At 38.8% G+C, this 27,945-nt stretch overlaps 1 long non-coding RNA gene across 1 annotated transcript; it reads right to left on the bottom strand.

Moving 5' to 3' along the window:
* Window positions 1-10,160: 10,160 nt before the first annotated feature.
* On the bottom strand, window positions 10,161-26,592 carry LOC138909083 (uncharacterized). Its single transcript, XR_011415600.1, has 3 exons — window positions 25,754-26,592; window positions 14,771-14,858; window positions 10,161-10,396 (listed from the first exon to the last, which is right to left on the bottom strand). It is a non-coding gene; the product is annotated as an uncharacterized lncRNA (long non-coding RNA).
* Between the last annotated feature and the right edge of the window lie 1,353 nt (window positions 26,593-27,945).

Raw genomic sequence — 27,945 nt, forward strand, 5'->3', positions numbered from 1 at the left:
ACTGCCTCAATCTTCTTAGGATCTACCTGAATACTCTCTGTCGACACAACGTGCCCCAAGAAAGCGATTGAGCTCAACCAAAACTCGTATTTTGAAAACTTAGCATATAACTAGTTGTCACTTAGAGTCTGAAGAATTATCCGAAGATGCTGCTCGTGCTCCTCTCAACTGCCGGAGTTGATCAAGATATCATCAATAAACACAATCACAAAGGAATCTAGATAATAAATGCTGCTGGAGCGTTTGTCAGCCCAAATGACATCACTAGAAACTCATAATGCCTATACCGAGTCTGAAAGGCTATTTTAGGGACATCGGATGCCCGAATCCTAAACTGATGGTAGCCAGACCTCAAATCGATCTTTGAAAATACCTTGGCACCCTGAAGCTGATCAAATAAGTCATCAATCTTTGGCAATGGACACTTGTTCTTGATGGTGACTTTGTTCAACTGCTGATAATCTATGCACTTCCTCATCGATCCATCATTATTCTTCACAAACAACGCAGGCGCACCCCAAGGCGAGACACTAGGTCTAATGAAGCCCTTATCAAGCAAATCTTGCAATTGCTCCTTCAATTCTTTCAACTCTGGTGGGGCCATATGGTATGGCAGAATAGAAATGGGCTGAGTGCATGGGGCCAAATCAATGCAGAAGTCAACATCTCTGTCGGGTGGCATCCCCGGAAGATCTGCAGGAAACACCTCTGGAAACTCACGAACAACTGGTACTGAATCAATGGAAGGAACCTTCGCACTAAAATCACATACATAAGCCAAATGGGCTAGACACCCCTTCTTGAACATATGTCGAGCCTTCACATAAGAGATAACCCTGCTGGTAGAATGGACAGGAGTCCCTCTCCACTCTAATTGAGGCAACCTCGGTAAGGCTAAGGTCATCATCTTGGCGTGATAATCCAATATAACATGATAAGGTGACAACCAATCCATACCCAAAATGACATCAAAATCAACCATATCGAGAAGTAGAAGATCTACACTAGTCTCAATACTCCCAATGGTAACCACACACGAACGATAAACACGATCTACCACAATAGCATCACCCACATGTGTGGACACATACACTGGAGCACTCAAAGAATCACGAGGCATAACTAAATATGAAGCAAAATAGGACGACACGTATGAATAAGTATAACCCGGGTCAAATAGAACTGAAGCATCTCTACTGCAAACTGAAATAGTACCTGTGATAACAACAACAGATGACTCAGCCTCAGGCCTAGCTGGAAAAGCATAACATCGGGGCTGAGCCCCACCACTCTGAACCACTTTCTTGGGACGACCTCTAGCTGGCTGGCCTGACCTCCACCTCTAACAGTCTGGCCTCTACCTCTGGCTGCCTGACCCCTGCCTCTGGCTGGCTGAGCAGACGGTGCAGCGACTAGTGCCGGGACCATGGCACGAGAACCCTAATGTTGTGGTGTGATGCCCAATAATCTCGGACAGGTCCTCCTGATATGCCCATAACCACCACACTCGAAACATCTATCCTGGTGTTGTGGCTGCGGAAACTGAGACTGGCCCAACGGGCCGAATAACCACGGTAATAACTTTGAATAAGAGGTACACTGATAGGAGCTGGTGGTGCACTGTAGGTTGGCTATCCGAAATGAGGCACATAAGGACCAAGACTACCTGAAGCACTGTGGGATGCTTGAAATGCGGAATAAAACGGCCTAGGAGAATGAACTCTACCAAAAGTACCTTGCCTCCAGATGAGGCACTGTTGAACCCACCGGAATGACGAGGTATCTTGTCAGACCTCTGACTTCCCTGAGCAAGAACCATCTCGACTCGCCTGACAACATTGGCAGCCGCCTGAAAAGAAATCTCACTCTAGTCTTCTTAGCCATCTGCAATCTGATAGGTTGAGTAAGTCCGTCAATAAACCTCCTCACCCTTTCTCTATCGGTAGAAAGAAGAAGAAGAGCATGACGGGCCACATCCACAAAACAGGTCTCATACTGGGTAACAGTCATACTGCCCTGCTGGAGACGCTCGAACTGACGACGATGCTCCTCTCTCAATGTGATAGGGAGAAACTTCTCTAGGAAGAGCTGAGAGAACTGGTCCTAAGTAATAGTAGGCGATCCAGCTGGTCTGGTCAACAAATAATCTCTCCACCATTTCTTGGCAGAACCAGTCATCTGAAATGCAGCAAAATCGACCCCATTGGTCTCTACTATACCTATGTTCTGTAGCACCTCATGCCAGATGTCAAGATAAACCTAGGGATCCTCTGAAGAAGCATCCCTGAAGTGAACTAGAATGAGCTTGGTAAACCTGTCCAATCTCCATAAAGCCTCAGAAGACATATCTGACCCATCGCCGACCTGTGCCGCAACAACCGGCTGGATGAGCTGCTGGAGTCTGATACTGGGGAGCCATCTGCTGTGGAGTGTGAGTAGTGGGAGTTCGTGCTCCTCCCTCAACCTGAGAGATGGCTGGTGCCACAGGAAATGTACCGGCCTAGGCCACACTCTCCATAAGGCCCACCAAACGGAACAAAGCACCCTGAAGCACTGGGGTGGCGATGAACCCCTTCGGGGCCTGAGCTGGTCCGATAGGCACAACCTGGGTTGGAACCTCCTCATCAAACTCTACCTGAGGCTACACCACTGGTGCTGCTACTCGAGCTCTGGGTTGAGCTCTGCCCCTGCCTCGGCCTCTGGCATGACCTCGGCCTCGACCTTTGCCCCTCGTAGGAGCTGCCACTGGGGGCTCTGGCTGCTGCTCAGCTGAAGATGCGGTACTCCTTCTCGCCATCTGCGAGAGAACAGAATAGAAGGGTCCAATCAGCAATGATAGAATAAAATCGCATAACAGAGAAGAATAGAAGTGAAACTGTTCCTAATTCCATAGCCTCCGCAAGATACATACAAATGTCTCCGTACCGATCCTCCCGACTCTACTAAGTTTGTTCGTGACTTGTGAGACCTATGTAACCTAGTTCTCGGATACCAACTTGTCACGGCCCGAAATTTCCACCGTCGGGACCTTGATGGCGCCTAACATTTTACTTGCTAGGCAAGCCAATGTTAGAACAATTTATCCTTTTTAACAATTTAAATTTAATTAATTAAGAAGAACCAATTTAACTGCAATAATCCAAATATAAATATGGAAACTAAAATTGTAAAAACATCTGCTACAAATCTCTAAACCCGATGTCACAAGTGCACGAGCTTCTAGAGTAATACATACAAGGGTATGAAATAAATACAAAATTGTCTGAATGAAAATACATAGCTAAATAAAAATAAAGATGGGCACTTCAGGAGCTACGAGTGCTGAGAAGCTGTACTTCAAGTCTGCGCAGGCTGTCCAATCCGAGCTCTCTAGTAGCCGCCACTGGGACCGACTCTAAAATCTGTACAGTGTACAGAGTGTAGTATTAGTACAACCGACCCCAAGTACTGGTAAGTGCCGAGCCTAACCTCGACGAAGTAGTAACGAGGTTAAGGCGGGTCACCTACACTACAACCTGAACGCAGTATATAATAATGATAGAAAATAGGAATACTGAACAGAATTAAATAGCCAACTGAAAATAATAATCACAGCCTCAAGAATAAACCAGTGTCGTCCAGAATTACCAATCTTTAATAATTCAGATACAAATACCGAAAAAATCAACACAACTCAATAACTCTGAATAGGAGGTACACTGATAGGAGCTAGTGGTACACTGTAGGTTGGCTGTCCGAAATGAGGCACATAAGGACCACGACTACCTGAAGCACTGTGGGATGCTTTAAGTGCTGAATGAAACGGCCTAGGAGGATGACCTCTACCAAAAGTACCCCTGCCTCTAGATGAGCCACTGTTGAACCCACCGGAATGACGAGGTCTCTTGTCAGACCCCTGACCTCCCTGAGCAAGAACCATCTCGACTTGCCTGGCGACATTGGCAGCTGAAAAGAAATCTCACTCCCAGTCTCCTTAGCCATCTGCAATCTGATAGGTTGAGCAAGTTTGTCAATAAACCTCCTCACCCTCTCTCTATCGGTAGGAAGCAGAAGAAGAGCATGACGGGCCAAATCCACAAAATGGGTCTCATACTGGGTAACAGTCATACTGCCCTGCTGGAGACAATCGAACTGATGACGATGCTCCTCTCTCAATGTTATAGGGAGAAACTTCTCTAGGAAGAGCTGAGAGAACTGGTCCCAAGTAACAGCAGGCGATCCAGCTGGTCTGGTCAACAAATAATCTCTCCACCATTTCTTGGCGGAACTAGTCATTTGAAATGCAGCAAAATCAACCCTATTGGTATCCACTATACCCATGTTCTGTAGCACCTCATGACAACTATCAAGATACTCCTAGGGATCCTCTGAAGAAGCACCACTGAAGTGAACTGGAAAGAGCTTGGTAAATCAGTCCAATCTCCATAAAGCCTCAAAAGACATAGCTGACCCATGGTCTTGATCCATGACATTGAAACTTGGACTTTAAGAATATATAAGATTTGTTTTAACAAGAATAAGAGTTTTCATTCTCCTAATTATGTTGGGAAATGAGTAACTGGTAGTAAGGAAATTTTTTCACAAGACAAGACTTTCGTTCTCCTAGTTATGTTGGTTTATATTGGGAACTAAGTAGTTTGTTCTCTTTGCAAACTTTTACTCGGAGAATTCCTATTATAATAGTTCTAGAATTCTTAATGTAATGACAATCATGGCCTTTCTACTCATAAAAGCAAATTATCTATTCTGACCACCTTTATAGTTCTATCAAACTGTGTTTTAATGAGCTGAACAAATTATTGAATGAGTACACACACATCAGACTTCAAAGCAAACATATAAATCCATGTCATTCTTGAGTGATCATCTACTATAGTCAAAAAGTATTTATATCCATCAAAAGTAGAGACTTTGTAAGGCCCCCAACATCCATATGAACTAGTTCAAAATACTTATTAGTTCTAATTCTGTTGTTAGGGAATGGAAGCCAAGTCTGCTTTGCACATGGGCATACTTTGCAATTAGCTAGTCTATTTGCTATAGCCTCTTGAGAAAGAAATAGAAGTTTCTTCATTACAGAAATAGAAACATGTCCTAGTCGACTATGCCATAGTTTTATATCAGCTTCATTACTGTTGATTCTGCAGTCTGAGTCTTGAACATTTAAGCGTGCAATTTTTGTGCCTTCCTTTGCACCAGTCACAAACAGATATAGCCCATCCTTTTCTCTACCAACTCTTTTCACCTTCCCACTCAAGAGATCCTGAAAAATACAAAATTCATGGAAGAAAGCAACCATCCAATTTATCTCTTTAGTTAGTTTAGATAGAGACAGAAGATTGTACTTAAACTGTGGTAGATAAAAATATTTGTGATAGTATCCTTATTAAACAGACTACTTGTTCCTACATGTGTGACTAGAGACACATCACCATTAGGTAGGAACACTTTTTTTGGTATTTCAGACTTAATTATAGTATCACTATTCAGACAGCTTAAGCTTGACACCATATGATTGGTTGCACCTGTGTCAATGATCCATTCCTAAAGAGTCTTAGTAGCAATGCACTCATTATGCTTACCTGATGTATTAGCTGAGTAAGTTGATGTTGCTTCTTCTTTATTTATCATTTGTAGAAACTGATTGTACTGTTCTTTGGTAAATAATTTAGGGACAGTGTTGGTATTCTGTCCATTAAGAGTGTCTGATTTGTGTTGCATGTCAGAGTAATCCACTCTTGGTTTAGTCAATGGAAAGATGGCTTGTGAAAAATCATTGTAACCACTATTCTGACTAGCCTGAGAAGTACAACTGTCCACCTGTACATTATAAGCTGCAGATTGCCCAAATTTCCTTTTCTTGAATTTAGGAGGGTATCCTACCACCCTATAGAAGGTTTTTTTGGTATGCCCCTTAAGTTTGCATACTTCACACGGTAAATTATAGTTCTTCTTGAACTTGTGGTTCTGATTTCCACAACCATTTCTAGTGAAAATAGCAACTTCATAGTTTTCTAGCATTACTGCAGGATTAGCACTTAGGATACCAGTCATATTTTTGACTGATTTTTGGCTTTCATCACTTATAACAATAGAGTAGGCTTGGTTTACAGATGAAATTGGTGTCATGAGCAAGATTTGGCTTCTTGCCTGGGCATATGAGTCATTAAGCCCCATTAAGAATTGAAACAGTTTCAGTTTCTGCAGTTGCAGTCTAAACTCTTTGGATTTTTCACAGTTGCAGCTAGGAGCACGAACTAATGCCTCAAACTCTTCCCATAAATCTTTTAATTTTGAGAAATAGCTAGACACATAAGTAGTTCCTTGGGTTAAAGTAGCAATCTCTTTATGGATATTAAAGGTTCTTGAACCATCAATTTTGTTAAATCATTCATACAATTCTTCCCAAACAGCCTGGGCATTAGTAGCATACATAATACCTCCTAGAAGTCCTTTAGCAAATGAACTCATTATCCAAGACAGAACTATGACATTAACCCTTTCCCAATGATTTTCCATAGCTTTAGGAAAATCTCTTTTTTACAAGAGCCATCCACAAATCCTAGTTTATTCCTTCCTAATAGAGAAATTCTCGTTGAACGAAACCAAATAGAATAGTTTTCGATACCTGTAAGTTGAAAGGAGATAACTTGTATATCGCTAACATCTAATGGATGAAGAAACAAAGGGTGATTGTAGTCGATTCCTAGAGAAGCTTGACTGTTTCCTCCTCCAGACGCAACAACACTTGCAATTGCTTCTTGATCTACAGTATTAAATAATTTACAGAATTGACTCGATCTTCAAGCTTTGAGGCTTTACTGCTCTGATACCATGAGTTGATTTGAGTACTATGCGAGCTAAGAACTCAAGGAAGAAATACAGAAGAAGAAGAAGAAAGAATAGAAGCAGAAATAGAGTCAAGGAAGGAGAGAGAATTAGATGATCTTGAGAGAGGAGGAAGTAAAGTGTATTGTATTCATTTCATTGAATTGTTCTCTATACAATGAGTTGATTATGAGTATATATACATGAAGAATCTGCTCTACAGATTCTTTCATATCTGTAACTAATACAAGGTAGTTAATAACTACTTTCCTAATTTCAGTTACAAGTTTGCTAAAGTGCAGTGTAGTCCCTAGCATTTGTACATTGTAGCTTCAATCTTCAACAAACCTTCCTTGTGCATAAAATAAACTTAATTAATTTTTCCTGTTAAAATTAATAACCAGTGTCTTAAAGGCTTTTTTGGGACTTGCCTCGGGGGCTCGCTTCGGGGCGGACACTATCAAAACGCCTAGAGGCTCATACATGATGCTTAATTCTATGAGGCTTACACCTCCAAGTGCCTGACGGTGCACCCTAAACACACCTAACACTAAATGCTCAAGGCTTGCCCAACAGTTCCTATACAATCACGTGTCAAATTTATTAATTAGTATACTCTCAAAATTATTTAACAAATAAATGATTAAAGTTCTTTTCATCTATAGGAATATGAAAATTTTGAATAGCTCAAATAACTAACAATAGTATTGTGTATTTACTAATTGAGAACATCGTAAGGGTGAATATCATTTGAATATTTCTTCTAAAAATAGATAATCAAAACTTATATCTTTACTTGCTAGATATTCATGTTTTAGTTCTATGTCTCTCTAAATTATTATGCATTTAATATTTTACTATTTAAAAGTAATTTTTTATTTACTCATGAAGGAGTAATATTTTAAATAATAATATTGATAATATTTATTGAATATTTTCTTTTAGGGAGGCAAAAGATGTAGTCTTATAATATTTTTTAAGAAATTATATTAAGAAGTTATAGTTGATTTATACTTCATAGAAACTTTAACAGTATTGCATTATGTATACTTATAAAACATGCTAGATATTTTATTTTTTTATGAGTTTCTTTAATTCTTTTTAGTTTTCTTGAATTTTAATGTATTTTAAATATTTTTTTATGTTATAATGCTATATTATTAATTTACAAATTTAAAAATTTAAAGATTTGTGGGGCTTACGCCCTATGTCTCGAGGCTTACGTCTCGCTTTGTATCAAATAAAATTCTCTGCCTCACGTCCTCGCCTTTTAAAACAGTGTTAATAACCGAAAAAAGATAGACGAAAGTAGATATAAATTGATGAGTTTAAAGAATCAAAGAGTGGTAATAGTAGTTGTGACACCACATTCTAATACACTAAACAGTCTTTATGAAAAAAAAACTATATATGCAATTCGTGTTTTATTTTCTTTTACGGACCGGTTTCTCAAATAAATGAGAGTAGCTTGAAAAAGACATTTCAACTCAACTTGATATTGCGTGTGTGATTGGGTAATACGCAGGACCCAAGTGACGGCCCTATCTCACGTTTACCACTCTTGTCTATTTGATTTTTATTACATAAATTTGTATTAGATGGCACAAAATGTTAGTATTACTTTAATTAAAAAAGAAAAGAAAGAAATTACTCGTGGTTTATTACTTTGTGGTTCAATTTATAGTTGGGGGCAATTAAAACAAGAACAAGTTCTGCGCTGTGAGCTACAATTAAGTTAATGCGCCATTCAGACTTAATTTTCAGGCCTACTTTTGAACTCTCCAAAATGCAGATTCATGTATTTTGCCTTCAACTTCTGTTTTTCCCTTTTGATTTCAGAATTCTGTTAGAACTACTACTAATTAATATCTTCCTCAGAAGTTGTTTTCATGTCATTGTAAATGGTTTCATGCATGGATAAGTGGCAAATGAATATGAACAGGTGGCTTCATGCATGGCTAAGTAGTTACATACGAATATGAAAATGTTGCCATTCCTATATATAGAAGCTATTTTCATTCCTATATATAGTCTAATCTTCACCCTATATATCATTTGTATCTTTTTATTTCAACCGTTAATGTTGCCATCATTTATGTTAATTCTTTTGCTCCTCCACTTTCCTAACCTGCTGGTTTATCATTTAACTTTTGTTCTTGTTCCTAACATTTAGGCTTTGATCTTCCTAACATATGGGCTTTGAAGTAAGCTAAACTTTTATTTATTAAATGTTTTCTTATCTGAATTAGCTAGAAATTCCCAATATCTAGAACTTTAATATCAATTAAAATTAAAATTTACCTTATATAAGAGTTATATACTCTACTACTCATATTTAGACGGTAGATTATAATTAATTTTGAATTCAATTAGAATTATGGAGTTTATGTAAATTAGATAGTGAAGGACTAAATTCAATTCGTGTGCAAATTCACTATGGGAAGACCGTGAGACTCCAATCTCAAAAGACATATTTTGTATAGGACTTTACCTTATATAGGACTTTAAATTTGAGTTTTCTCTTTCTCCTTTTACCTTATATAAGGATTTTACCTTATATTGTAACGACCTGACTTGTCATTTTGAATATTTACGCTCCTTTCAACTATTTGAAGTCTTGAATAGGTTCATATGATATATTATAAAGTGTGTGAATTGTCGGCTTTGATTTTCAGGTGTTTCGAGATTAGTTCGGAAGAATGAATTTCATGTTGGAAGCCTTTAGTTGAAAGAGTCGACCAAGTTTGAATTTCTGAATTCGACCTCGGATCAAAGTTTTGATGATTCCGTTAGGTCCGGATGGTGATTTTGGACTCGGACGTATGCCCGTAATTTAATTTGGATATTTCTAGAATATTTCGACGTTGTTTCTTCGAGCATAAGTGGTATCATATTAAGAAAATGAGCTCCAAATTTAGTGTTGATTGAAGCATTAGATCTGTATTGAAATTATGGAGCTCCAAATCGTCGGATTCGGACATCGTATGAGAGAGTTATACCCATTTTCGGGCGAAATAGAAAAGATTTCCCAACACTAGCGCCCAGGGTAGCGTGGGGAGCTGGGATTTTCGAGGTTCTGGAAACAGGCCCACATTACCTTTGGCGCTCGAAATGTTATTTACTCACTTCGGGGGTTCATTTTCCCCATTTCTCTTGGTCGAATTTTGGGGTTTTCCTCCACTCTCTCAAGACCTCCAACTCCTCCCATCTTCAAGGTGAGTAATCCTGTTACGACCCAAAATTCAACTAGTCGTGATGGCACCTAACTCAACCCGTTAAGTAAGCCAACTATTCAATATCCAATTCCAATGTAATTTAACAAGATAATTAAGTAAAAGAAAATATCTAAATCTTATACATTCCCCAAGGACTAGTAGTACAAATCATGAGCTTCTAAGATTAGAATTTATAAAACTGGTATGAAATAAATGCATCATCTGTTCGAAATGTACATAAACAGATTCTTATAAATCTAAAGTTACCATGAACAAGAGGCAGCTACAACCGGAACGCATGTACGTCTTCAATTCCAGCTCCCGTCGAGTACTGTAACATCAACATCTAATATCTGCACGCAAGGTGCATAAGTATAGTATGAGTACAACCGACCCCATGTACTCAATAAGTAACAAACTTAACCTTAGGTTAAAAATAGTGACGAGCTTGTACCAAGGTCGGGTCCAATTTCAATAACCAACAATAGTTCATAACAAAATAATACAAGTAATACCAGAAGTAACTCAACGATCAAATGCTCAACAAAACATGATTTCTGAAAATAGTTCTACCTTTCAAGTACATCAATGAAAACCCAAATCGTTTACCGAAGTTGCCAAAAATATGAGTAAGTTGAAAACAGTAATTTTTCCAAAAATCCTTTCCACAATAAATAAGATGTTTCATTTTCTTTCCAGATAGCCAGTGAAAAATGCATCATTATGCCCATAGGCCAGTATGTGTGAGAAGTCATGAATAACATGATACCGTACAACATGAGAAAAATACAGCTCTATGGCTGTATGTCATGTGTGCATGTCAATGCAATATATCTCAGTGATAATACCATATGCATATTCTTAGAATATCAATTCACTCAATCCTCCCCATCACTCAGTCCTCACAGTCACTCAATCCTCCCAATCGCTCGACACTCACACTCAATAGGTACGTACGCTCACTGAGGGTGTGTACAGACTCCGGAGGGGCTCCTTCAGCCCAAGCGCTATAATTTGTACGGATAAATCACGTGCTGCACGGACAACTCACGTGCTATAGTATTAATATCTGTATCCGTACAGACAAATCACGTGCTATAATAAGCCAATCTGGCCTGCTGCGGCGGGCAACCCGATCCCATAATAATAAAGTATATAAAGCCAATATGGCCTGCTGCGGTATATAGCCCGATCCCATAATTATCCTCACAATCAGGCCCTCGGCCTCACTCAGTCATCAATCTCTCCAGTCTCTCGGGCTCATAATATCATGAAAATAGCCCGAAAATGATGACATGATGTATCAATAAATAACAACAGAGACTGAGATATGATATGCAATGAAATGAATATGACTGAGTATGAATTTTCAATTTAAAACAAATAATTCACAGCAATATGACCTCTGCGGGTCCCAATAGTACTGGCACATAGCCTCAACATAATTTATAATATGATTCTTAGCTAAATTTTTAACGACCCGGCCGGTCATTTCGAGAGTTATAGTCCCGTTTCTCCCATTTCTGCTTCCTTTTATGCTTTTCAGCTATATTATGATATACTGGGTTAGTTGGTTTGGGTCTGGAGTGGTTTCGGAGTGGATTGAGACACTTAGTCTCTAAAGTATAAGCTTAAGTTGGACAAGTCAACCAGATGTTGACTTATGTGTAAACGATCTCAAATTTGAATTCTGATGGTTCCATTAGCTTTGTTAGGTAGTTTTGGACTTAGGAGTGCACCTGGAATGTGATTTGGAGATCCGTAGTAGAATCAGGCTTAAATTGGCGAAAGTTGGAAATTTGGCGATTTTGGTCAGCAGTGAAAAATTTGATATCGGGGTTGGAATGGAATTCCAGAAGTTGGAGTAGGTTCATGGTGTCATTTGTGACATGTGTGTAAAATTTGAGGTCATTCGGACATGGTTTGGTTGGTTTCGGCATCGATTGCCGAATTTAGAAGTTTAGAAGTTCTTAGGCTTGAATCCAAGGGTAATTTGGTATTTTGATATTGTTTTGAGTGATTCGAAGGTTCAACTAAGTTCGTATGATATTATAGGATGTGTTGGTATATTTGGTAGAGGTCTCAAGGGTCTCGGGTGAGTTTCGGGTGGTTGACGAACCGATTATGGCCTTTGAGAGATAGCTGATCTGCTGGTATTTTTGCTATTGCTGGTTTCCTCTTACACATTCGCGAGGGGGGGCTCGCTTTCGCGAAGATTGTTTATGAGATGGTGAAATTTTGTTCTTCGCATTCGCGAAGGTGAGGACGCGAACGCGAACGCAAAGGGTAGGGCAGTGTGTGCATCGCGAACGCGTGAGTGGTGTCGCGTTCGCGAAGAGGAGTAAGGCTGTTGGGGACCCCAGGTCCTTGGTCTACGTGTTCGCGAGGTGAGGGTCGCGTTCGCGAAGGTTTGTGCTGGTAAGGCATCGTGGTCACGAGTGGTAGATCGCGTTTGCGTAGAAGGAATTTCTGGGCAGAGGCAGTTGTGCTTCGCGAACGCGAGGGTACTTCCGCGTTCGCGAAGAAGGAAATCTGGGCAGCAATGTTATATTTCAAAATCGAGAGTTTGAACCCATTTTTCATATTTTGAGCTAGAGACCACGAATTTAGGCGATTTCTGAAGGGATTTTCAGGGAGTTGATTGGGGTAAGTGTTTCTCACTTGATTTTGGGTAAATACCATGATTATATCTTGATTTTTATCATCTAAATTGTAATTTGGGGTGAAACATTGGAAAAAAAGTTGAAGAGTTCTTGAGATGGAATTTTGAGGTTTTGAAGGGGATTTTGTTGTCAGATTTTGGTAAATTTGGTATGACTAGACTCGTGAGTGAATGGGCTTTCAAGTTTTATAACTTTTATCGGATTTCGAGACGTGGGCCCCGGGGCCGGGTTTGAGACAATTTCGGATTTTTGGTCTAAATTGGTATTTACCTTGTGGGATTCATTCCTTTAGCTCATATTGATCGTATTTTATTGCTTGTGGCTGGATTCGGGTCATTTGGAGGCCGGTTCGAGAGGAAAGAGCATTCTGGAGTAGGAGTTCTACGCTGTTGAGGTAAGTAACAATTTTAAATCTGGCCTTGAGGGTATAAAACCCGGGGTTTGGTATAATGTGACTGTTTGGAGGTGGCACCTATGCTAGGTGACGGGCGTGTGGATGTACACCGTGAGGGATTGAGACTTGGTCTGTCCCGGGAGACTGTGAAGTGTAATAGCCTTTAATTGTGTTTATATGCATTCCTCTCTACTAGAACTTGACTGTTTTCATGTTAGAAATCATGCTTAGGCTATATTCCTTCTCATGGTAGTTATACTCTGTCATAGTGATTCCTGTACATATTTACCTCAGTCTCTGTTATTTGTTTTCCCTGATGATATACTATAACACTTTGATTTGGGCTGTTTTCCCTTTCTTTATTGAGAGTTGTGAGGCTAGAGAGATTCATGACTGAGTAAGGCCGAGGGCCTGGTTGTGAGGTATTGTTATATTGCACGTGAGTTATCCGTGTGGATCCTTATGTTTATACTATGGCACGTGAGTTGACCGTGCGGATCCAGATATGATATTATAGCACGTGAGTTGTCCGTGCAGCACGTGAGTTGTCTGTGCGGATTGGCGCTTGGGTTGTAGGAGCCCCTCATGAGTCTGAACACCCCTAGTGAGCGCAGGTACCTATTAAGAGTGTGTATTGAGGGCTTGGAGCCGAGAGTGTGAGCTGTTGAGATGGGTTGAGTGACTGCTGCCTTGAGAGGTTGTACTTGCTTTTATTTATTGTCTCCCTTTTTGCCCTTTATTTTTTGAGCCGAGGGTCTTTCGGAAACAGCCTCTCTACTCCTTCGGGGTAGGGGTAAGGTTTACGTACACACTACCCTCCCCAGACCCCATTAGTGGGATTTTACTGTGTTGTTGTTGTTGTTGTTGTTAGTTGTTATCTATTGTTGTTGTGAAATTTCTGGAAGATTCATATCTATTTTACATGAGCGCGAACTGATTTGACTTATACCACAGAATTTGAAAGCATGTTCACTCTTTACTGAAAACCTTTAAAATGAACTGTACTGTATAGCTCGTCACTGCTTCTCAGTTCCTTATTTATTTCTGTTACTTGCTGAGTTGGTTGTACTCATGCTACACCCTGCACTTCATGTGCAGATCCAGGTGTGTTTGATCACGGAGGTCGTTGAGTTCAGGAGGATCGAGTACCGGAGACTACGAGGTAGCTGCCGGCGTCCGCAGGACCTTGTCTCTCCTTCTATATATTGCTTTATGTCTTGTATTGATACTTAGACACTGGTTGTATTAGTTTGGTTTCCTAGATGCTCATGACTTAGTGACACCCCGATGTCGGGCTATTTTTCCGCACTTATATTTTTATTTGGGTTTTACCCCGTATTTATGAAAAACTCCGGATATTTTAAATGTCTTAATTCACTTCTGTTAAATTTTGAAAGAGTCTTGGAAAGGTCGGCTTGCCTAGTACCACGATAGGTGCCATTACGACGGGTTAGGTTTTGGGTCGTGACAAAAGTTCTTCAACACATAAAACAACATGGAAAATGCCAATATTATTTGACTAGAAAATTCTACAGAACAATTATGTCACAATTTCTATGGTGCACACCCACACGCCCGTCACCTAGCATGTGCGTCACCTCCAAACAATTCACATAATACGTATATTCAGGGTTCATACCCTCATCTCCGAGATTAGAAGAGTTACTTACCTCGAACAAGCCGAATCCAATATCGAGCAAGCTAAACAATGCTCCAGAAATTCCATTATGCGCGTATCAACTTCCAAACCGCTCGAATCTAGTCACAATTAATTTGGTTGGGTCAACACAAATTAAAGGAATTAATTCCATATAAGAATACTAATTTTTTCACAAAATTCGAAATTACACTCAAAAATCGCCCGACAAAAGTTATAAAATATGAACGCTCGTCCAACCACGAGTCCAACCATACAAATTTTACCAAATTCCAACATCAACTCGACCTCCAAATCCTCAGTTAAAATCTATAAAAATTTCTACCATTTTCAACCCAATTCACTGATTTTGGGATAAAAACAGCAATGGATTCAGGTATTTTAACCAAAATTGAGTTAAGAACACTTACCCCATGGTTTTCCTTGAAAATCTCCCAAAATCGCCTCTTCCCGAGCTCTAATTCGTCAAGAATGGAGTCCCATTTTCAGATCTTAAACATTCTATCCAGGTTCGCATTTGCGGACAAAAACTTTGCATTTACGAATGAACAGTACCTCCCATGAACAGTACCTCCCATGAACAGTGTCTTCGCAATTGCGATAAATGGTCCGCAATTGCGAATGGACAGTGTTTTCGCAATTGCGAATGAACAGTGTTTTCGCAATTGCGATAAATGGTTCGCAATTTCAAATGAACAGTGTTTTCGCAATTGCGAATGAACAGTGTTTTCGCAATTACGATAAATGGTTTGCAATTGCGAATGAACAGTACCTCACTAGAAACCAGTAAACTCAAACTTCTCCAAAATGATCCGAAACCACCCTGAAACTCATCCAGAAACTCCCGGACACAAACCATATATGAATTTCAATCATAAAATATGCTACGGACCTGCTCGCGCACTCAAAACAATGAAAAGAGGTCGTCTTGACCCGATATTGACCATGGCCAAACTGCCAAATTTTTTTAACTTTACTAGTCTCTCAACCAATGATCCAAAAATTCAACCAAGCCCCTTGAGACCCGTCAATTCATACCAACAAGTCCTAAAATATCATACGAACTTAGTCGAAACTTCAAATTACATCAAACAATGCTAGAACCACGAATCACACATAGATTCAAGCCTAATGAACTTTGAAACTTCCAATTTCTACAAACGACGCCGGAACCTATCAAATCACGTCCAATTGACCTCAAATTTTGCACACAAGTCATAAATGACATAAAGGAGCTATCAAAATTTTCAGAACTGGATTCCGACCCCGATATCAAAAAGTCAACCCCCCAGTCAAACTTTCCAAAAATTCGACTTTCGCCATTTCAAGCCTAATTCCACTACGGACCTCAAAATAATTTTCCGGACATGCTCCTAAGTCCAAAATCACCATACGGAGCTATTGGAATCATCAAAAATTAATTTCAAGGTCGTTTACACATAAGTTAATATCCGGTCAACTTTTTCATTTTAAGTTTTTAATTATGAGACTAAGTGTCTCATTTCACTCCGAAATCCTTCCGGACCCGAATCAACTAACCCGATAAGTCATAAATCAACTGTAAGGCATAAATTGAGCAGTAAATAGGGGAACAGGGCTGTAATACTCAAAACGATCTGCTGGGTCGTTACAAATTCCTACTAATTTTTTGTTTTATTCCATCAATTCCACCCTAAAACTAACTCAATCTACCATGAAATCCTTAGATCTTCAAGAAATTTCTTCAAGAATTCAAAAGAGGGTTTTTGCAAGATTTCTTCCAAAAGGTAATCCTGCACCCTTAAACATATATGCATGGATTTATTATGAGTATGTGAGCAAGAAATAAATATTAGCACTTATTGGATGGTGCTTGAAAGCCATAAATACTTAAACTAGATTATTGGGTGTTGTAGAGATTTTGTACTGAATTAATTAGTAACAGTTGGGTGGATGTGAGTTCATTGATGATTTTAATGGTGCTAAAGAAGGTTGATTGTAGACAAGTGATGGTTTAGTATCTCTTGATGGTAGGAAGGATGGATTGTTGGATGAATAAATACCATTACTAGAGGTAGTAAAATGCTATGTACTCTAGGTGTTTGATAAATTGCCTAAATGACCAAAAGAATCTGGAAATTTATTTACTAATATTGGTCCAATTGAATTATGTTGATATAGATTGAAGTTGTAAGAGTAGTGGGAGGTTTTAATATCACTAAAGAGTTAAATTAAGAAAGTTCGATTTGTGGCTATCTTATTTTCGAGGGATTTTCAAGGAAATCATCAGGATTTGAGCCGTTCGGAGGTTGATACGCGCAGAATGCAATTTTTGGAGCATTGTTTAGCTTGTTCGATATTGGACTCGGCTTGTTCGAGGTAAGTAACATTTCTAAACTTGGAGCTGAGGGTATGAACCCTGAATATACGTGTTATGTGATTTGTTTGGAGGTGACCCACATGCTAGGTGACGGACGTGTGAGCGTGTACTGTAGAAAATGTAACGTAATTGATTCCGTGAAATTATGTAGTCAAATAATCTTGGTATTTTTCATGTACTTTCATGTGTTAGAGAAATTGAGCTGAGAATCATGTTAAAAATTATGCTGAGGCTATATGCAGGTATTATTGAGACCCACAGAGGTCATATTGATGTTGAATTATTTGTTTAAATTCTAATTTCATACTCAATGATGCTCATTCATTTTATATCATCTTTCAGTCTCTGTTGCTATTTATTGATTCATCATATCATCATTTTGGGCTAGTTTTATGACATTATGAGCCCGAAAGACTGGAGAGATTGGTGACTGAGTAAGGCCGAGGGTCTGATTGTGAGGATATTTATGAGATCGGGTTGCATGCCGCAGTAGGCAATATTGGCTTTATATATGTTATTATTATATGGGTCGGGGCTGCACGCCGCATCAGGCCTTACAAGCTTTATTATTATGGGATCGGGTTGCACGCCGCAGCAGGCCAGATTAGCTTATTATAGCATTTGGGCTGAAGGATCCCCTTCAGAGTCTGCACCCCCCCACATAGTGAGCATAGATGATATTATATTTGGGATGAATTTTCCAGGGCATGGAGTTGCCTTATTTATTTATATTTGGGATGGATTTCCCAGGGCATGGAGTTACCTTATTTATTTATATTTGGGATGGACTTCCCAGGGCATGGAGTTGCCTTATTTATTTATAATTGTGATGAAATTCCTTGGGCTAGATTGGCCCTATACAGTACTGATTGATTTACTATCAGTTGCATCTTATATTGAGGTATGAATCTTCCCTGTGCTGGATCCGCTACGCACAGTACTGAGTGATTGAGTACTCTGAGAATGTGAATACACAAGTTCTATTGTGCTGCATTGCATTAGACATACATACTTGATATGTAGGCATAGAGAAGTATTTTCCCCCATGCTATCTGATAATGAAATTTCTTATCTGTCATTAAAGCTTTTAAGAAAAATCACAGATTTCAGACTTACTCTTATTTTCGGTGACTTTCGGCAAAAGATTTGAGTTTTACTATTATACTTGAATAAAAAATATTTATTTTCCAGAACTGTATACGAGCTGAGCATGTAATGATTGAGTTATTACTAATGCTTCTTTAAATTTTATTGTTATGAGATGTTATTAGTTATTGGTGTGGACTCTGACCTTGGTACAAGCTCGTCACTGCTTTCAACCTAAGGTTAGGTTTGTTACATATTGAGTACATGGTGTCGGTTGTACTTATACTACACTTTTGCACCTTGCATGCAAATTTCTGATGCTGATATTACTGCGTATGGCGGGAGCTGGATCTGAAGATGTACCTGCGTTTCAATCACAACTGCCTTTTGTTCTAGGTACCTTTAGAATTTTTAAATCTGTTCATGTATATTTCAAACAGATGACATGTTTTTATTTCACACTAGCTTTGTAAATTCTAATCTTAGAAGCTCATGATTTGTACTACCAGTTCTTGGGGAGTGTATTAGAGTCAGTTAAATATTAATTGAATCAGATTATTATTATTTAGCTTACCTAGCGGGTGAGGTTAGGTACCATCATAGCTAGTTGGATTTTGGGTCGTGACAAGTTGGTATCAGAGCTCTAGGTTCATAGGTTCTACAAGTAATGAGCAAGTGTCTAGTAGAGTCTTGCAGAGCGGTATGATGGCGTCCATACTTATCTTTGGGAGGCTACAAGGTATTTTAGGATAAACTTCCCATCTTTCTTTCCTTATAGTGCGACATTGATTCAGCTTGAAGCGTACCTCTTTGAATTCATTCCACTCATTCGTGTGCGCATGTGAGCGCTCGGTATCAGCTGTGCATCGTCGGCTTTTGATTCCATGAACGAGGTTCGAGATGGGTATTTTGTGTTTTAGGTGATGGGCCAGTTTGGAGGACTTGAGGCCAGGTTTAAACCGAAGCTTAGGCTCGGTAGCTTCAGTTGTGTGAACTTGTATATTTGGACTCATATGTCTGGTAGTGTCCCTATGAGTGGAATTTGTGGCTCGATGAGTGGTGGAATGACTGAATGATGAGTATGATGCGACTGCAGGATGCATTCAGATAGTTTGAATGTGACGAGAAGAGTTTCTCGAGATGTCAAAAGGGCCATTGGGTGCTTGATTTCCGTCTTGATTTGATATATAGTATGAGTGTGTTGAAGGATCTTTCACGTTGTCAAATTGTGGGACAAATTAAATTCTCATGTCTTGTTAATGAGTTTGGACTCAAAACGATTAAGTGATTGCGTAGTAATCGTGGCTACAAAAGGGTATAGCAAGATGCCAATTTGAGGCTAAGTAGGTGGGTTATCTCCTGCGGAGTAATTTACGGGTGTGTGATCTTTATAATGCTGAGTGGAGAGTTTATTTTCTACCAGCGGGGTGTATGTGTTGAGATTTGAATTTGAATCTGGTTGAGAAAGTCGACTTGACTATCAAGAGAATGAATGCGAGCTTAGCGAATGATTGAGGTATTTTATGGTTTGGGTTACCTGGGCTTGTGAAGAATTTTCGTTGAATTGACAACGTGATTATGTCAGTAATACGATATGGGTATTGTGAGTTATTGAATGTCATGATCTATGGCTTTGAGCCAAATGGGGTAGCCTACTATTGACAATTCACTTTCATGGTTATATGTTAAATTTTAGTTTTGGTGTGAGGCATACTTGTTGGTTAGTTATGACTTGCAGAGGTTGAGATCGAGGATTACTCGAGTAAAGAAATTCCTGGATACGGGTTATATTGCACTTTATGAGTATATGAAAATCATAGGGATGAGTGAGTTGTTATTTGTGAAGGATGTAGTGCGCACAGGGTATGGATTTAATCGGTGGTGTTAAAGCAAGGTTACTTCTTTTAGTGTTGTTGTGCTAATGGGGCACGTGTCTTTCGGCCCATTTGGGTGGTACAATTTAGATTTGGGCAAAGTGGATGACTATCGAGAAGGTTCTAATAGATTCAAGATTAATATGTAGCAATTGAGCGGATTCGAGCGAATTTGTATATGGCTAGAATCTGAGATTTAAGTTGGATGGTGTCGAGATTTGTAGCATTTTCTATATCATTATAGATTTTACATTTCGGTATCAGGAAGGTGAAGGAAATGACTTTAGACTCACATAAGGTATTTTCAAAGTGGGTGTTTCGGTTGTGGTATTTATGGGGGTAATTATGATGGGGTGAGACTTTACAGATATTTTGGTGGCAATATTCTTGGGTTTGGTGACCTGCGTGGCTTGGTCAAGTTAGAGGAATTAAGCTCTGATAGCTTGGTTATGTGCAAATGGATTTCAAAGTGTTCTTGATGGTTTCTACCATAGTTTGAACCAGATACTTTCTACTGGTGTAGGGAACGTGTTGTGTATGGTGATTTTCTCCTGGAAGGAAGCAAGAGGAAGGTTTCAAACTGACCGAGTATGTAATTTGCTTGTTACTCAGAGCAGTAATGAGATTCTCGTATTTTCATGTAATGGCCTAATAGAGGCGGCGCGTGGGGTAAGATTGAGATTTGCATGTATAAGGTGACGGTTTAGTTTTGAAGTGAAGGTCAACTTTGGACAGAAAGGTCAGTTTTAGATATTTAGATGAATGTTATAACTGCTCGGTAATCTATGAGAAGGGTGCATATTTCAGAAGGCACACTGTGTTTTGACTTACGAATGTTTTGTTGTTATTGTGGTATTCGCTTGGTTGATCGACTGTTGATATTCAGATTTTTGCTACGTGGCACGGGATAATTATAGAAGTATTCTTCATGGGATGATCATGCATGAAAGATATGTTAGTAATTCTAGTGCTAGAGTTGGGATAAGTTACGGTGATTCATGTGTTCTATGAATTTGGAGACTAGGAGTTCTCAGAAGCATATTATTTCAGGGTTGCGGCCTGTTTGAGGTGAGCATTTTATTTAAAATTAGTGGAGGCACTAGTTGAGTTAATTATTTGTGATAGCTACGCGCTACGAGTGCATATATATGTGAGGTTTGAGCCCATGTGTGGGCATCGGGGCAAGTATTCATACTCGGAATAGTGCTTAGGCTATGATATGCCTAGAGTTGATTGTTAAGCATAAAGTTATAGCGTTTCTCGTATCCGTACCTTTGCTGAGAACTACCTGGGCTATATTTGAGGTTACAAAGAGGCTAATTCCCTGAATAAACTTGGTAGTTGCTATTTTTGTGTTAACTTGCCGAATTGAGTTGTGATAGCACACTTTGCACATGCCTACTCTATGGCGTGTTATTTATACCCGTCCAGGATCATAAGAGTCTTATTTCATTTATCATATACATGTGTACTTATTTGATTGCTCATGTATGATATGCTCAGACTGGAGGCCTGTGACCATGGCATGTAGATTATGTTATTGGCACATGAGTTGTCCGTGCAAGTTCAGATTAATATACTATAGCATGTGAGTTGTCCATGCGGGTGATGTTAATGTGAGCTCTAGAAGATCTAGTTACCATTATTAGATTCGTGTGTCTTGGTTCTACTATATATGATGAGCTCATAGCATTGCGGTTGTGGTGGTGTTTGTTGAACTTGCGAAACGGCTCTCTGCTTTGAGATATTTCCTATTTTTGGATGCACGGATTGCACAGTTGTGGATTTAGTTATATTGGTGTGGTATGTCTGTGGAATAGTTGTGTTGATAATATAAGGTTATTGGACCTAGAATGGGTACTATCAAGTCTGATTACAGCGTGTTGGAAGAATAATTTAGAATTCGGCTTAAACAATTAGCTATGGAACTTGTTGAACGAGGGAAAGCTCCGTGACCTATTGATCTGGTGAGTGGTTGTGAGTTCCTGTATGTTTCTTTCATTATCGGCAGTGTACACAAGTTTTGGAATGAGGTTCTATGGAATGTGAGATTTAATACTAGTACTTGGTTGGTTTAGAGTAGTTAATATGATCGGAAATGGTGTTGCGAGCATGCGAGTTGTGTAGTATGTTATATGATTATATTTAGGGTTATGGTTAAGGCTTAATACAACTTGTTCCGACTTATACAGTGTGTAGATATGAGATTCAGGTCTTGAAAAAAAATTCTAAATATTGGAAATTGAATTCTAAGGTTTACGGACTACAATTTAAGTAATGATCTTCAATTATGGTGTTATCAGGCCTATATGGAATAGGGTGACGTGGTATCACCCCTGGGTATGTGCGTGGTAAAGTGGAACAGTGATTTGAAAGCTTAAGAATAACTCTTGGCACGTTCGAGGATGAATGTATATTTAAGTGGGGGAGAATGTAACGACCCGACTTGTCGTTTTGAACATTTACGCTCCTTTCAACTATTTGAAGTCTTGAATAGCTTCATATAATGTATTAAGAAGTGTGTGAATTATCGGCTTTGGTTTTCAGGTGTTTCGGAATTAGTTCGGAAGAATGAATTTCATGTTGGAAGCCTTTAGTTGAAAGAGTTGACCAAGTTTGAATTTTTGTATTTGACCTTGGATCATAGTTTTGATGATTCCGTTAGGTCCGAATGATGATTTTGGACTCGGGCATATTCCCGTAATTTAATTTGGATATTTCTCGAATATTTCGACGTCATTTCTTCAAGTATAAGTGGTATCACATTAAGCAAATAAACTCCAAATTTAGTGTTGATTGAAGCATTAGATCCGTATTGAAATTACGGAGCCATAGCGAAAAGAATCATCGAATTCGGATATCGTATGAGAGAGTTATGCCCATTTCCGGGCAAAATAAAAACGATTTCCCATCACCAGAACCTAGGGTAGCGTGGGGCGCTAGCCCTGATACTGAGATTTTTGAGGTTCTGGAAACAGGGCCACGGGTAACGCCCCACGCTACCTGTGGCGCTCGAAATGTTATTTACTCACTTCGGGGGTTCATTTTCCCTATTTCTTTTGGCCAAATTTTGGGGTTTTCCTCCATTCTCTCAAGACCTCCAACTCCTCCCATCTTCAAGGTGAGTAATCCCTACTAATTTGATATTTCATTCCATCAATTTTACCCTAAGACTAACTCAATCCACCATGAAATCCTTAGATCTTCAAGAATTATTTTTCAAAAGGTAATCCTACACCCTTAAACATATATGCATGGATTTATTATGAGTATGTGAGCAAGAAATAAGTATTAGCACTTATTGGATGGTGCTTGGAATCCATAAATACTTAAACTAGATTATTGAGTGTTGTAGAGATTTTGTAATGAATTAATTAGTAATAATTGGGTGGATGTGAGTTCATTGATGATTTTAATGGTGCTAAAGAAGGTTGTTTGTAGACAAAGGATGGTTTAGTATCTCTTGTTGGTAGGAAGGAGGGATTGTTGGATGAAGAAACACCATTACTAGAGGTAGTAAAATGCTATGTACTCTAGGTGTTTGATAAATTGCCTAAATGACCAAAAATATATGGAAATTTATTTACTAATATTGGTCTAATTGAATTATGTTGATGTAGATTAAAGTTGTAAGAGCAGTGGGAGGTTTTAATATTACTAAAGAGCTTAATTAAGAAAGCTCGATTTGTGGCGATCTTATTTTCGAGAGATTTTCAAAGAAAGCATCAGGATTTGAGCCGTTCGGAGGTTGATAAGCGTAGAATGGAATTTCTGGAGTATTGTTTAGCTTGGTAGATATTGGACTCGGCTTGTTCGAGGTAAGTAACATTTCTAAACTTAGAGTTGAGGGTATGAACCCTGAATATACGTGTTATGTGATTTGTTTGGAGGTGACGCACATGATAGGTGACGAGGTGTGGCCGTGGACTGTAGAAAATGTGACGTAATTGATTCCGTAAAATTGTGTAGTCAAATATGTCACACCTCCTATTTTCCGAGGAGATAGGGGAATAGGGAGTTTTTCCAATTAAAGTGACATTAATCGAAATGAGATTATTTATTTGATTCAGAGTCGCCATTTGGAATAATTTATGGTGTCCCAAGTCACCGATTTATTTTAAATCCCAAATAGAGGGAATTTGACTCTATTTAAAGTTTGCGAAAACCAGAAGACCGGGTAAGGATTTCTGTTAACCCGGGAGAAGGTGTGAGGCACTCCCGGGTTCCGTGGTTTTAGCACGGTCGCTCAATTATTAATAATTGGCTTAATTATCTGATTTAATACATATTTGAAACTATTGTGCATTTTTAAATTCTCTAAACCACTTTTAATAGAATTTTAGCTGCCTTTAGGATTTATGGAATTTGTTTGAACGAGTGGCGATGTCGTGCACTCGTTTATTTGTGTACACATTGCGAATCGCGTCACGTGAAACGCACCCGCGATCCACAACATGTTAATTTTATTATTGTTTAAAATTGTGGTCGAGTCACGTGAAACGCACACTCGACTTGGGGATTACGTATCATGACTATGCCACGGGAACCGTACCCATAATCACGATGATTTTTATTAACGCGCCTAAAGCAAACTACGGTGTTCATAATTTTTCATCTACTACGTTTGAGATTATTGTGAGGCCATGAGTTATGGAAGTCAATTGTGGATGAAGTATAAATTTAATTAAAGAGAATTAACAAGATCAGTGATATATCTAAGTTGTTGGACGCATTTGACAAATAAAGAAAAAAAAGGACTAAATAAATGTTATTGACCATTTCTGGAAAAAATGTTATGAACCCATACCAACAGATCAAATGTTCAATTTTTCTGTCCCATACCAGTTAATAAATGTCACAACCTTCTTTTAAATCGTGCCAACTCAATGCACCTAACTCGCCTTATGATTTACTAAACTCATGACCAAATTGACTGTGCGGAGAAACAATTCACAAATCCAAATAAACAACAGAGAATCCTATCACGTAATATTCCACACGACGATATGAAAGGCTGAGTTTAAGATCAGTTAACATGTGCCTTAAAAAAAATCAGATTAACCATCCCATAAACTTTATAAAAAATGAACACTTTTCCAAATAGTGAACTACAGTCATTGTTGAAGAATAAAAAAACTACAGTCACTATTTACAAAAAAATCGACATGTTCAAAAGAATGCCACAAAATCAGTTTCTGCATTCAATTGTTGCAAACAAAACAGAGGCAGACACGATGAGAAATCCACAAAAGAAAGCAGTTGGAACACCTGAAAATGAATTTTAGAACATGGATACTAATCGACTACTTGTGAACGATTCGAAATGCACGCCGGCTTACGATATATATAAGAATCAAGAAAAACTAGCAAATACAAACAATAGGTCCAAGCACTACTGAACGAGAGGCAAACATCACGAGGAAGATTAGTGCGACATTCAGCGAGATTCAAATATTTTGTTCCTATCGACCATTCCTACATCAAACAACAAGAACATAGAACTAACATTTTTCTAAAAGTAAAACTTAGCCCAAATCAAACATTTAGACGCGATTCTTTTAAGACTAAATATTAAGAACCCAAAGGTGTTAATAAATTCCACACCCGACTACCATGGCTCTTATCATATTTTCAATCAACACTGAAATTAAAGCAAGAGAAAGAACCAGAAATGAACCTGAAGTTACGGCTTTTGATTAACTTTGATATCGATAAATTCGACCAGAAACAAATGAACAACTGCGAGCGAACCAAGTACTGCGAGCTCGGACCTCGAATAAGACTTCGACTCAGCTTCCGGCCTCAGATAATCTCCATTTTATAAATTAGAAAACCAAAAGGAAAGATGGAGTATCTTTCTTATTTCGAAACTCAGATTATAATAACTCAAAAGCAGAGGACTCTTTTTTTTGTATTTTTTTTATGGAAATCAAGAGGAAAAACTAAGAAAAGCAAACTGAATCTTTTTTGAATTTAAGAGGAAAATTGACAACTAAATTGAATTTTTAGTATTTTTTTTTTTGAAAGAACTCGAATGAAAAACTCAGAAGAAGACAGTCAGAATCAAAAACCCTAAAACTCTTTTTCTATCCTTTCTCTATCCCCCCTTTTTCTCACCAAAAATCCTCAATATATAGCAGCTCCAGAAACTTCTCTCCTTGGATGCCAAGGAATCCTAAAATCACCCCCCAAAATACAAAAACAATCTTGATTTGGCAAGATAAGACATATGTAAGGAGTAGATCGAGTGTGACTCGATCCTACGCCCCACATTTTTTCTATTTCCGCCAAAAGAGCATAAATCTGAAAGTAAAAATAAGAGGGAATGCGTAAAATCCGGAAAGAATAATTTCGTTTATCAGAGGTCGTTAGGATACGTGGCAAAGGGAGAGATGAGGGACCATGTGTGCGAGTTTGGGATGAACTCGCCTGAGTTGGGCGAGTTTGGGGTGGAGTTGTGGCGGACAGGGGGTGTGAAGGAGTGGGGAAGGCGGCTGGTAGTTTGGTGTCTCTTAGGGTTAGGGTTTGGAGGAAGATGTGGGTTATATTTATTTGGGGGGAAAGATATGGGTCTTAAGTTAAAATAAAAATATACAATGAAACTATTTTTGTGCTTTCAAATTTATAATCTAAAATTAAAATAAGAGTGGACTATAATCCCATTAGAATAATTCGAATAAATACTTTAAAAAATTCTAGGAATACTAAACTAACTTTAAAATGCGCGAGTCAAAAATTACGTGCTTACATCTGCCCCTCTTTGCTTGAAAACTGAAGAGTTTTTGAGCAAAGAAATAAGTAAGCAACATAATTAACTTCTGACTCAACACTTATTCAAAAGGACATAAAGACGGATAAAAGATTGTGATCGAACCCTGGTATTTGAGTTGCCTACATATTCTTGGATATAAAGGAATCAGGCCACGTATTGTTCAGAAGTAGGAAGAATGACAAAGTATACCGAGGTGGAGAGCCGAGTGAGGCGCCATCGAGGTTCTGGTTCGCGGTTCTTGTCATTACATCAAAAATAAAAAATCAACTAAAATGAAAATTACAAGAAAACTATAAAACCCTATCTACTATTTTGTCTTGAATATTCTACAGTCTTGTTGTGCATCTCGAATTGTTGACTCGCATTCTTGAGGCGAGCTTGTGCTACTTCTAACTTGAATTGACCCTATTTTTCAGGCGGGCTTCTACTGTTGATTTGAATTTGAATTTAATTCTGAAATGACTTCCCTTGTTCTCCAGGTGGGCGCCTGCCACTGGCTTGAAAATGAAATAAATTCTAAAATCAATTCTCTAGTTCTCCAAGTGGGCGCCTGCCACTAGCTTGAAAATGAAATAAATTCTAAAAACAATTCCTTCGTTCTCCAGGTGGGCGCCTGCCACTAGCTTGAAAATAAAATAAATTCTGAAAAGAATTTTTTCGTTCTCCAGGTGGGCACCTGCCGACTCAAAACTTGATATAAATTCCCTCATTCACCAGGTGGGCGCCTGATGCTCACTTAAAATTTGAAATGAATTCCCTCATTCTTTAGGTGGGCGCCTGATGCTGCCTTAAATCTTGAAATAAGTTCCCTCATTCTCCAGGTAGGGGCCTGCCGACTCAAAACTTGAAATAAATTCCCTCATTCTCCAGGTGGGCGCCTAATGACTTGAAACTTGAAATAAATTCCCTCGTTCTCCAGGTGGGCGTCTGATTACTTAAAACTTGAAATGAATTCCCTCGTTCTCCAGGTGGGCGCCTGATGACTTAAAACTTGAAATAAATTCCCTCATTCTCCAGGTGGGTGCTTGATGACTTAAAACTTGAAATAAATTTCCTCGTTCTCCAGGTGGGCGCCTGATGACTTAAAACTTGAAATG

This window comes from Nicotiana tomentosiformis, chromosome 4 (assembly GCF_000390325.3).
Source record: "Nicotiana tomentosiformis chromosome 4, ASM39032v3, whole genome shotgun sequence".
Lineage (NCBI taxonomy): Eukaryota > Viridiplantae > Streptophyta > Magnoliopsida > Solanales > Solanaceae > Nicotiana > Nicotiana tomentosiformis.